The sequence below is a fragment of the Macrobrachium nipponense genome, chromosome 18, assembly GCF_015104395.2.
Source record: "Macrobrachium nipponense isolate FS-2020 chromosome 18, ASM1510439v2, whole genome shotgun sequence".
Taxonomy (NCBI): domain Eukaryota; kingdom Metazoa; phylum Arthropoda; class Malacostraca; order Decapoda; family Palaemonidae; genus Macrobrachium; species Macrobrachium nipponense.
Window position 1 is genome coordinate 18,471,716 of NC_087211.1, and position 9,209 is coordinate 18,480,924.

At 35.0% G+C, this 9,209-nt stretch overlaps 1 long non-coding RNA gene across 2 annotated transcripts in view; it reads left to right on the forward strand.

The window, feature by feature from the left end:
- The first annotated feature begins 1,001 nt into the window (after positions 1–1,001).
- Positions 1,002–9,209, forward strand: part of LOC135196727 (uncharacterized) — a 145,229-nt gene continuing 137,021 nt past the window's right edge. For both annotated transcript variants that reach the window (XR_010310436.1, XR_010310437.1), the window contains exon 1: positions 1,002–1,193. This is a non-coding gene — a long non-coding RNA (uncharacterized LOC135196727). The remainder of the gene's footprint in view (positions 1,194–9,209) is intronic.

Below are 9,209 nucleotides of genomic sequence, written 5' to 3' on the forward strand. Positions count from 1 at the left end.
AGATCTGGGTAGAGCCTCTTCGGGATTTTCTTTTGTGTTGTCATGTCGTAATTTATTTCTTCGTATGTATGCTGCTTGATTGCCTCATATGTAGTATCAATGAGTATCTCTGCATCCATACTTTTATCTTGTTCTTTGTTTTCCTTATTTTTTTCTGTCATTTCAGTTTTGTTTACTTCTCTTCCGTTTTCCTCTTCCTCTTCTTCCTCTTCCTCTTCTTCTTCATCCTCTACTATTTGTACATTCAGTCTTCATTTAATAACATTGTCTACCCATGATAGACATGTTGAGCAAAATATTCTAGTATCCAAGAGAGAGAGAGAGAGAATCTCAGAGCCTGGAAGTGGAAGTACATAAAAGGCAATCCTAAGAGTATTGCCTATGCATTATCATTGTCAATTTTAAAGATTCCCACAGACAGGAGTTCATCCCAAGTTGTTTAAGAAAGCTTCTCTTAACTGTATGATTTTCGTAAACACATACGGGAGAACATGAGTATAAATATGTATTTACTTCTAAAAAAGTTATTTATCCACAGAAGGAATATATACTTTTTATCTTTTCATTCCATAACAGGAAGTTCTTGCATTGGATAAAGCCCTAAACGTGTTTGAGTGATTTTTTTTTTTTTTTTTGAGTAATGAAACAAATATTAGTAGACGATCATCAAACGTATTCGTTTACCCTGACGATGATGTGGGTGAGTTCATTTAAAGTATATCAAAATAAAGTGATAATTTTAACACACTTACGTCCTAAAAATACACCTTTCATAAGATTTACTTAATTTATGGAAAAAATGATTATAATATCTAATGAAAAATTAGATATATATAAAAACAACTCTAGTTTAAAATAGAAAAAGTGTTGCAACCACCGCCACCTCGTATGGCCACCCTTGTTGCTCCGTACAAAGATGGCACCACGAAGCTTGCGTGGTGGCCTGATGACGTCACTGGAATCTCAGCCAATGAGAGCATCTGGTTTTGTTGTGGTTTAAATGGTGTGCATGGTCGAATCGCTGTCAAACGACGACTATGTATTTTCGATTATTTTCTGGTATCTGAAGGTGAAATTTGTGAATGCACGTGGTCCTTGTAATTCAAGAATGTATTACGGAATTATATAATACGGAAATATCGGCCTGGTTCGTCAAGAAGACTGAAATCTGGAGATGTTCGACAGGTGTTTTGGTGAGTTGACACGGACATAGCCTACTACCTACCTACCTATACCTACCTACCTACCTATTTTGCTTTGTGTCATTTCCCTCACTTTTAGGGAATACGATTATTTATATAGTATAGGTTTTAAAGGACGTTTATACTACCAGTCCACCGGGAAAATAGTAATTGAATATCGTTTTGTACATTTTGGTCCAGATGCGGATGCTAGTTTCCCTAGGCCTAACATTTTTCCATAACTGACAATTTGAGTAGCCGTAGCCTAGCCCAGGCAATTCAAATCACCAACGGCAAATTTCGAACTTCAAATGAATTATGTGACATAACGTTAGGTAGTTTTTGGGAGGACTCAAGCCAGCAATTTTGGAAGACTCCAGCTGGCCATTTTTGCATGAAAAACCATTTTGGGTTTTTCATGCAAAAAATGGCTAGGAAATGATAGCCTAGGGCACTAAAAGAACCTGAAAATACGGTAGACCTAAGCAATTGCTCCGCGTCGGTATTTCCTTGGAAATTGAGTTTTTTCATAGTATATTTTTGGTTGCTTATTTAGAATTTACTGTTATTTTTTTGTCGGTCGATTGTAATTCAATCCCCCAGGGGCTAGTACTAAACTCTACAAAATGCTTTTGACACCCCAATCCATAGTGGCTTTCGTTTTTGTAGGACCTTTCCTTGCAGTCCGTGCGGAGTTGTTATTTAGAATTACCTAAAATACTAACCTGGCGTAACCTAGGGGTGTTTACCGGTTCCAGTTTTGCCTTAGTAGCTAGGGGGACGGGGCCCAGTTATATTGTCTTACCTTAGGTATAATTCCTAATTTGATTAGTTTTTTTTCTTACTAAGCATTTATCGAAGGTTATGCATTGAGGAGAAATTTTTTGTTTTGATGTGTTATACCCTAGAGAAATATAAATTATAATATGGGAGGTGGCTGGAGTCTTCTGAATAATAGGTAACCTATTGCTATTTTATGAAGTGAATCTGAATTATATTATGTGATTTTGTTTTTATTATTATCAGTGACGAGAAAAAACAGGAAGATGGTTCTTAAGCAAAGGGAGTGCTCATTTTATAGCACCTTTGTTCTCCTTAGCCAATGACAGTAATACTGCAGAATAGTTTTGTACATGTTGAACGATGTCAAGTTGAGGAGGTTCCAGCTAGGTGGGGGCAAAGCCCCCTCGGTCAGGTCAGGTCAGGTCAGGTCACAGCGTCTGAAATGAGTTAGGCGGAAGGTTAGTTTAGGATACATCCATGGAGAAGTATTAATTTGAACTGATTTTAGGTAGACTGCAACTTGCAGATGTTGAAAATAAGACTGATAAGTATGTGTATGTATGTATGTGTGTGTGTTTGTTTGTGATTCCCGCAACTGTTGATTGAACAAAATTAATGTGCTTATCTGTTGAAATAAATCAGGCCCCCTCTGGGTGGATAAAACTGCTGTATATTAAGTTATATGTTTTTGCAGATAAGGTTATCACTTTTCCTGTTTTAAATGATGGAATCTTTCAGTCTGCAACTGTGATGAAGCAAATTTAATCAATGAGAATCCTACAGAATGAAAACAACGAAGTTTTAGACGTAACTTTTGATGAGAAATTGACTTTTGGAAAGCCTATATGTAATATTGCTTCTTATGTTTCTCATAAACTTGGTATCGTGTGGAGATGTTTTTAAATGATTCGGGATGAAGCTATTATTTCTTAGTATTTTAACTTCTTTTCTTGCTTATTTGGGGTACTGTTCTCCAGTGCGGCCTGTGGATGCCGAATCTCATTTCAAACTCTTGGATAGAGTTATTTCACCAGTCAAGTTTATTTTGTCAAATCATGGAGTACAATATGTTTGCTACATAAGATGTAGGTACTACAACGACAAACATCTGCACACATCTTGACTTTATCTAGATTTTTTTTTTGTGCGTAACGCTGAGTAGGTTGCTGTAGCAGTGTGACGTTTTAAAGTATTAGTTTTAATACACAGTTTGCTAGGCGTTTTATCTTAGCCACAATTAAAATGTCGAATAGTTTGCCTAGTGCAGTGGTGGAATCTTCTGCCCTCCAAATATTTAAGCAAGGAGCAATTTCATTCCTGCTCTCTGCTGACGTCTCCTGAATTTCAGCTGTATCGGTATTATTTTTTGTTCTCTCATATTTGTTTACTTATCACCTTATCCTCTCTCTCTCTCTCTCTCTCTCTCTCTCTCTCTCTCTCTCTCTCTCTCTCTCTCTTCTCTCTCTCTCTCTCTCTCTCTCTCTCTCTGGAGGCTGGTTTCCTTTGGGAACCCTCTTGGGTTTATAATCTATAGACTGTCCGTTTGGGTTTTCTACTGAAACTTCAAAGAAGTAAGTTACCCATAAATAAGGAGCAAAATCATTTTCTATGATAAATGTTTAGGTCCGTTTTCTTTGTCAAGTACCCCAAACTGAAGTCCAGTCGAAGTACGTGGATTGGAGATTTGGATGGGGTCTCTATTTTTAAGTTCAGTCACGTATATTGTGGAACACCATAATTATGATGCTACCGTCTAATATTTGATAAAGATGAAATTGTATGAAAATGCACTAGTGACCATGAGTGGAAGGGGTCTGGTATAGACCTCTGGACTCTTGAACTAACCAGATTTATCATTAAATTCCAATACAAGAGTGAGATTTATAATTGTGGGCTCAAAATATGCATTCATTTAGATAAATCCTCTTACGTGGTGGCCACAGGCTTAACCGAATCTGGAATCTGATCGTGTAACCCACCACCAATAAATAGGTTTACCTTTGGGTAAGGACCAGTGCTGCCATAAGGCCTCTTCAATTTGGAACAAATAACTGATGATGGTAACTGTATGCGAGGAAAATCTGTCCCAATGGAAAGCAAGATCATGGTAATGAACTTGTCATATTTGGCGACGTAGAAGATGCAAACAACGTACTCATTACCATGAACGTTTTTGAGAAGACATGAAAGCTCAAATTTACGTTAAAATCTTTACTTAGATCGACTTAATAACTATATTGCATATATTCATATATACAAAATATATAGTATATGATTTGTATATGGATTTTGTCTTTATATAATATTCATCACGTCCCATATTTTCTTGATGTAATATCACACACACACACACACACACAGATATATATATATATATATATATATATATATATCTATATATATATATATATATATATATATATATATATATATATAAAACCATGGTTAGGTTCTATGTTCCACCTCTCCTGAGGGATACGTCTTTCAGGGGAGGGAGGTGGAACATACATCCTGCCTATGTGAACTCTCGAGAGAGACAGAGTTTCCAGCCCTGTGATTGGCTTATCAACAGCCAATCAGGAGCGTCGTAAGGGACTGGCCGAGACATCAGATGCACGGTTGAAGTGAATCTACTATAGTCATTAGTTCTTAATTTATGTGTCGATGGTCACAGCCCATATTCCCACTGGACCTTAGTTATTGCGATGCCGAAAACATTGGTTGGGTAAGAGACGGACGGAGAAGTAGCGAGTGATATTGGTCTACAGTCTACACTGTAGACGAATGTCACATCCCTGTAGACTCTACAGAGATGCTCCGTGACTCATTCCCTTGACATGGTTAAAGGATGACAAGGAAGAGATTTGTAGACGAATCAGCTGTCATCGTGGGAAGAGAGAGAGAGAGGAGCGTATGTAAATTTACTTTCTGCGTCGACATTGGTAATAAGCAGGGACTTTGCTTATATAAAAAATAAATTAAAAAATGTTAAAGACAGAAGTGGTTAGGAATGGATTAACGAAGTTGTTGCAGTTAACGTTTTTCTGTACATTCCCGTTAAAATACATAAGTTACTTGATTTTATGTAATATATATATATATATATATATATATATATATATATATATATATATATATATATATATATATATATATATATATACAGGGTTGGCGGTTTAAACCAAATGGTTTAAACCATGGTTTTATTTGGTTTTATGTTTGTTTTTTTTTAGTATTTTTTGGTCGTCATGGTTTCCTTTATAACTTTTATTTTAGGGTAACTATATTTTTTGGCAACTTTTGGCTTTGGCTTTTTATCAGTTACTTGGATTTTCAAATAAAATTGGCAATGTTAATGTTTACTTTGTTTAGCCTACTAAAACATTCTGAATTGTAACTATCTTACAGTATATTTGTGTTACCGTGCCATAATATGACATTTGATGTAACTGAAATATTCATACAATTGGTAAAAACCTCAGCTAATTAGGTTAAAAGAAATTTGTAAATTATTTTATATCTTTAAGAAAAAAGGGGGGAAAAAAAAAGGGGGGGTTGGTTGGAGTTTATATAAAAAGAAACAATCATGTTAATCATAGCTTCAGAGAGAGAGAGCAATTATTCAAGTTGAAATAGGTGAAAAAGACATTCAAATAAAGAAAAATTTTCAAAAATAAACACCATTTGGTGTTAAACTACAAATGTAGCACAGGTATATATGAAGAAAAAAAAATCAGTTATTCACATCTAGTTCAAGTACCTTGGTCAAAACGACTGATTCAAATAAATAAGAAAAATTTAAAAAATAAACACCATTTGGTGGCGATAACCAAAAATGTTAGCAGTGGTTAACAAAAATAAAAATCAAATCAAACTACAATTTTAAAGACTAATAATAATAATAATAATAATAATAATAATAATAATAATAAAAGACTTGTAATACATGAGAAAAATAAATTGTCTTTCATCCAGATCCTACCCTCTGACCATGCATAATTTTTCAGTCAAAATTGGTTTATATAGTAAAAATTTCAATGTCAAGGTAACTTGATCAACACTGGAAATGCAAACACTACAATACATAAACAAACTAGTCTGTTTCATCTACATTATAATCTTTGTTTAAAACTTTGTGTAAAAAACCCAACTTCGCAGCCTTTTCGATTCCCAGTCTGTTTCTGAATTTGGAGTGTTCCGTACCAAAAGTAGAAAAATTTCCCTCAACGCTTGCACTTGAAGCAACTCCATTAAGCAAACCACAGATATCTTCTATCACTCTAATATCAATTTTGCCTTTTAATGCACGCCACCAGGAGCAAGGGGTAAGATGAGAAATGACTAAAGACTCAAACATGTAGGCTTTGTCGAAAGGAAATGCTTTTGCTTTCATTTTAAGTATTATTGGTATCACTTCTGGGTATTCCTCTTCTGCTAAAGACATTGCTTTAGACTTCATCTTCTGGCATGTTTTCCACGTCCTTTTGGAAATGGGGATCCGGTAAGTAAGCAAGAAGATGATAATCTGTAATTGCTTGATCATATCTTTTCTTGACTTTCTCTATTTCTTTTTTAGGAAGTATTTGCTTGAGTTCAAGGACAAGATTTTTCCAAATCTTCACTGCATCGCTTATTTTACACTTGTCACTTTGTAAATTAGATAGGGCAGTAGATACAGGTTTAAGTTGGTGGGCTAAATCTTTTGCATTGCTTTTAATGTTCATGTTCATAATCTTTGAAGTAATGGGTTCATCTAGAGCAATGGATGCCAAGATTGGCCAGTTTTGAAGATAGGATTCCAAACTCATACACAGAGTTCCACCTTGTTTCAACGGGCATTATCAGCTTTTTACCGCCTGCTTCCTTGTATCTTGCTGTAGGAAGATGAGTATTCCTGACATACACTTTATAATTTGTACCACATGGGATTTCACATTTGGTATATGTAAATCATGAGCTAATAAGTTAGCAATGTGTGAAGAACATCCATAGGTTGCAATGCTACAGCCAAGCTCATTTTTAAATTATTTCCTCGTGGCTTTCATATTAGCAGCATTGTCTGTTACAAAACTGCGCACCCGTACATCAGACTCCTGAGATGCTTCCTTTATTACTTTGGTAGCAAGACTAGTTAAGTATGTTACATCATGCTTTTGACCAGACGTATCAACAGTCTTCACCAAGAAAAACTGAATTTTCATCGATAACTGACACACACACAACTGGCTCATTATGGATATTGCTCCAGCCATCAAAAAAAAAATCCATTGAAACAATCTGACCTTTCAAAAGAAGTTTCCCTTTAGTAATCTCCTCATCATAAACTCCATTCAAAATTGTTTCACCAATTTGTTTCCTTGTAGTTACTTTGTATCCTGGGCGTATCATTTCAACAAATTTTAGAAACTGAGGGTTCTCTACTGTTCTAATGCTACTGTTTGTTGCATATAAATATCTAGCTAGCTGCTTATCAAAACGTTGTTTTTCTTTTTCACTTGTCTTTATAAAATATCTGTCTAGTTGGTGTCCTTCTATTTTTCTTTTTAATTTTACCTGTTCCTTTGATTCAGCTGATCTTTTCAAGTTTTTATCAGACTTGTAAGAAAGTCTCAAACTAGAGCTATCAATAATCATTTGTGTACTGGTGCAAGGGTCAGAGGAACTTCTAGTTAGGCCTAACTGAGATACCGAACTAGAACTTGAAACAATTTCAGTATCTGGTGGTCCTGGATTTCTGAGGCTTTCAATTTCTTGCTCTTCTGGCTCATCAGAATCTGAAATTGTCATGAGAGGTCTATGCTTCAATGGTAATCAACATGTAACAGTTTTGCTTGAAATTTAACTTGAAAAGAGGCTATGGTATATGTTGTTTAAAAGTTATTTATGATTTAAAATTTGGGTGAATTTGAAAATTATTTTTATTTTTTAATGATTTTTTTAATATAAACCTATAATTTTGGTGATGTGACTTCATTCCGGGTGCAAAGCTTCGACCGAAATCTCTTCACCAAAACCTAAACTTCGGCTGATATCCCAACTATGACTGAATGACAATTTTAGGTCCACGAGTCTGATTGCATGTCAAACTTTTACACATATAAGCCTAGCCTAGGCCTAGAAATTTCATATAGTGGAAAGTATACCTCGTGGAGGCTAATCTGTAACCCTTGATTTCAGGGCTGAAAAATAAGCTTTCAAAAATTGCAAAATACTCGGATACTTTCAGTAATCAAAATACAGTAGCCTAATAGTGTTAAGCTAAATTGAAAATGATTTGCCGAAGCCAAAGCTTCAGAACATATTGCCTTAGTCCAAGCAAAACTGCCGAAGCTTTGGCATGCCATAGCCAAAACTTCAGCACACTCCTAGTCTTTATAAGAAGATTAAATCTGACAATTTTTTAATTTTCCAAATTGATTATAAAATGAGGTTTAGGTCAAAACATAGTCTATCCTACATTTGTATTTTAATTTGTAAAAATAGGTTAAGAATAGATTTAATGGAGAAAATAATTACATATTTTATTCATTATAATTATTGGACGATAATGCAGTTTATGAATAAATATTTCTATTGCTTCATATGTTTTTATGAGCTTGAATTTAATGATAGGTCTAAATTGTATTAACAGTGATAATATGACGTAGGTTTTCTTACTATGATGTCTTAAGTATATATGGCCAATGCCACTGTGCCATACAATGTGCAACCTCATCGTACTTTTTCATCCAAGTGCATTTTTGTGGCCTTGACTTCGGTAGTTGATGTTGTTTACTGAACAATAAGCATAGATATTTGTCATAATTTTTGCCCGAATAGCGAGATGATAATTTTTAACTCGTAGGCCTATGTTATGTTCAGGATGGCAGAATCGAATCAAAAGATATATTTAACTTAACATATATGTTTAACTATAACAAATCTTTAATGAGAAAAACACATAGGCCTATGAATTTTATAAGATAAAGGCAGAATTACTTAGAGGAGTTTTTGCTGAAACACATCCGGGGTTAACTACAGTTTAAGGGGACACCAGTTTCATTTTACACATGAGGGGGTTCCACCCCCCCCCGTTAGGAAACACGGCCAACTAGGTTAAGTTAGGTTAAGTTAATTGAAAGTAATAAGATTGTTGGTAACAATGTATCCAATTCGTCTGGGAGGTGGTGTCCCCCTACACTGTAGGCGTTCCCACATCCGTTTCTATATGACAATACTTGTATTGATGCGTCGGGGATTTCATAC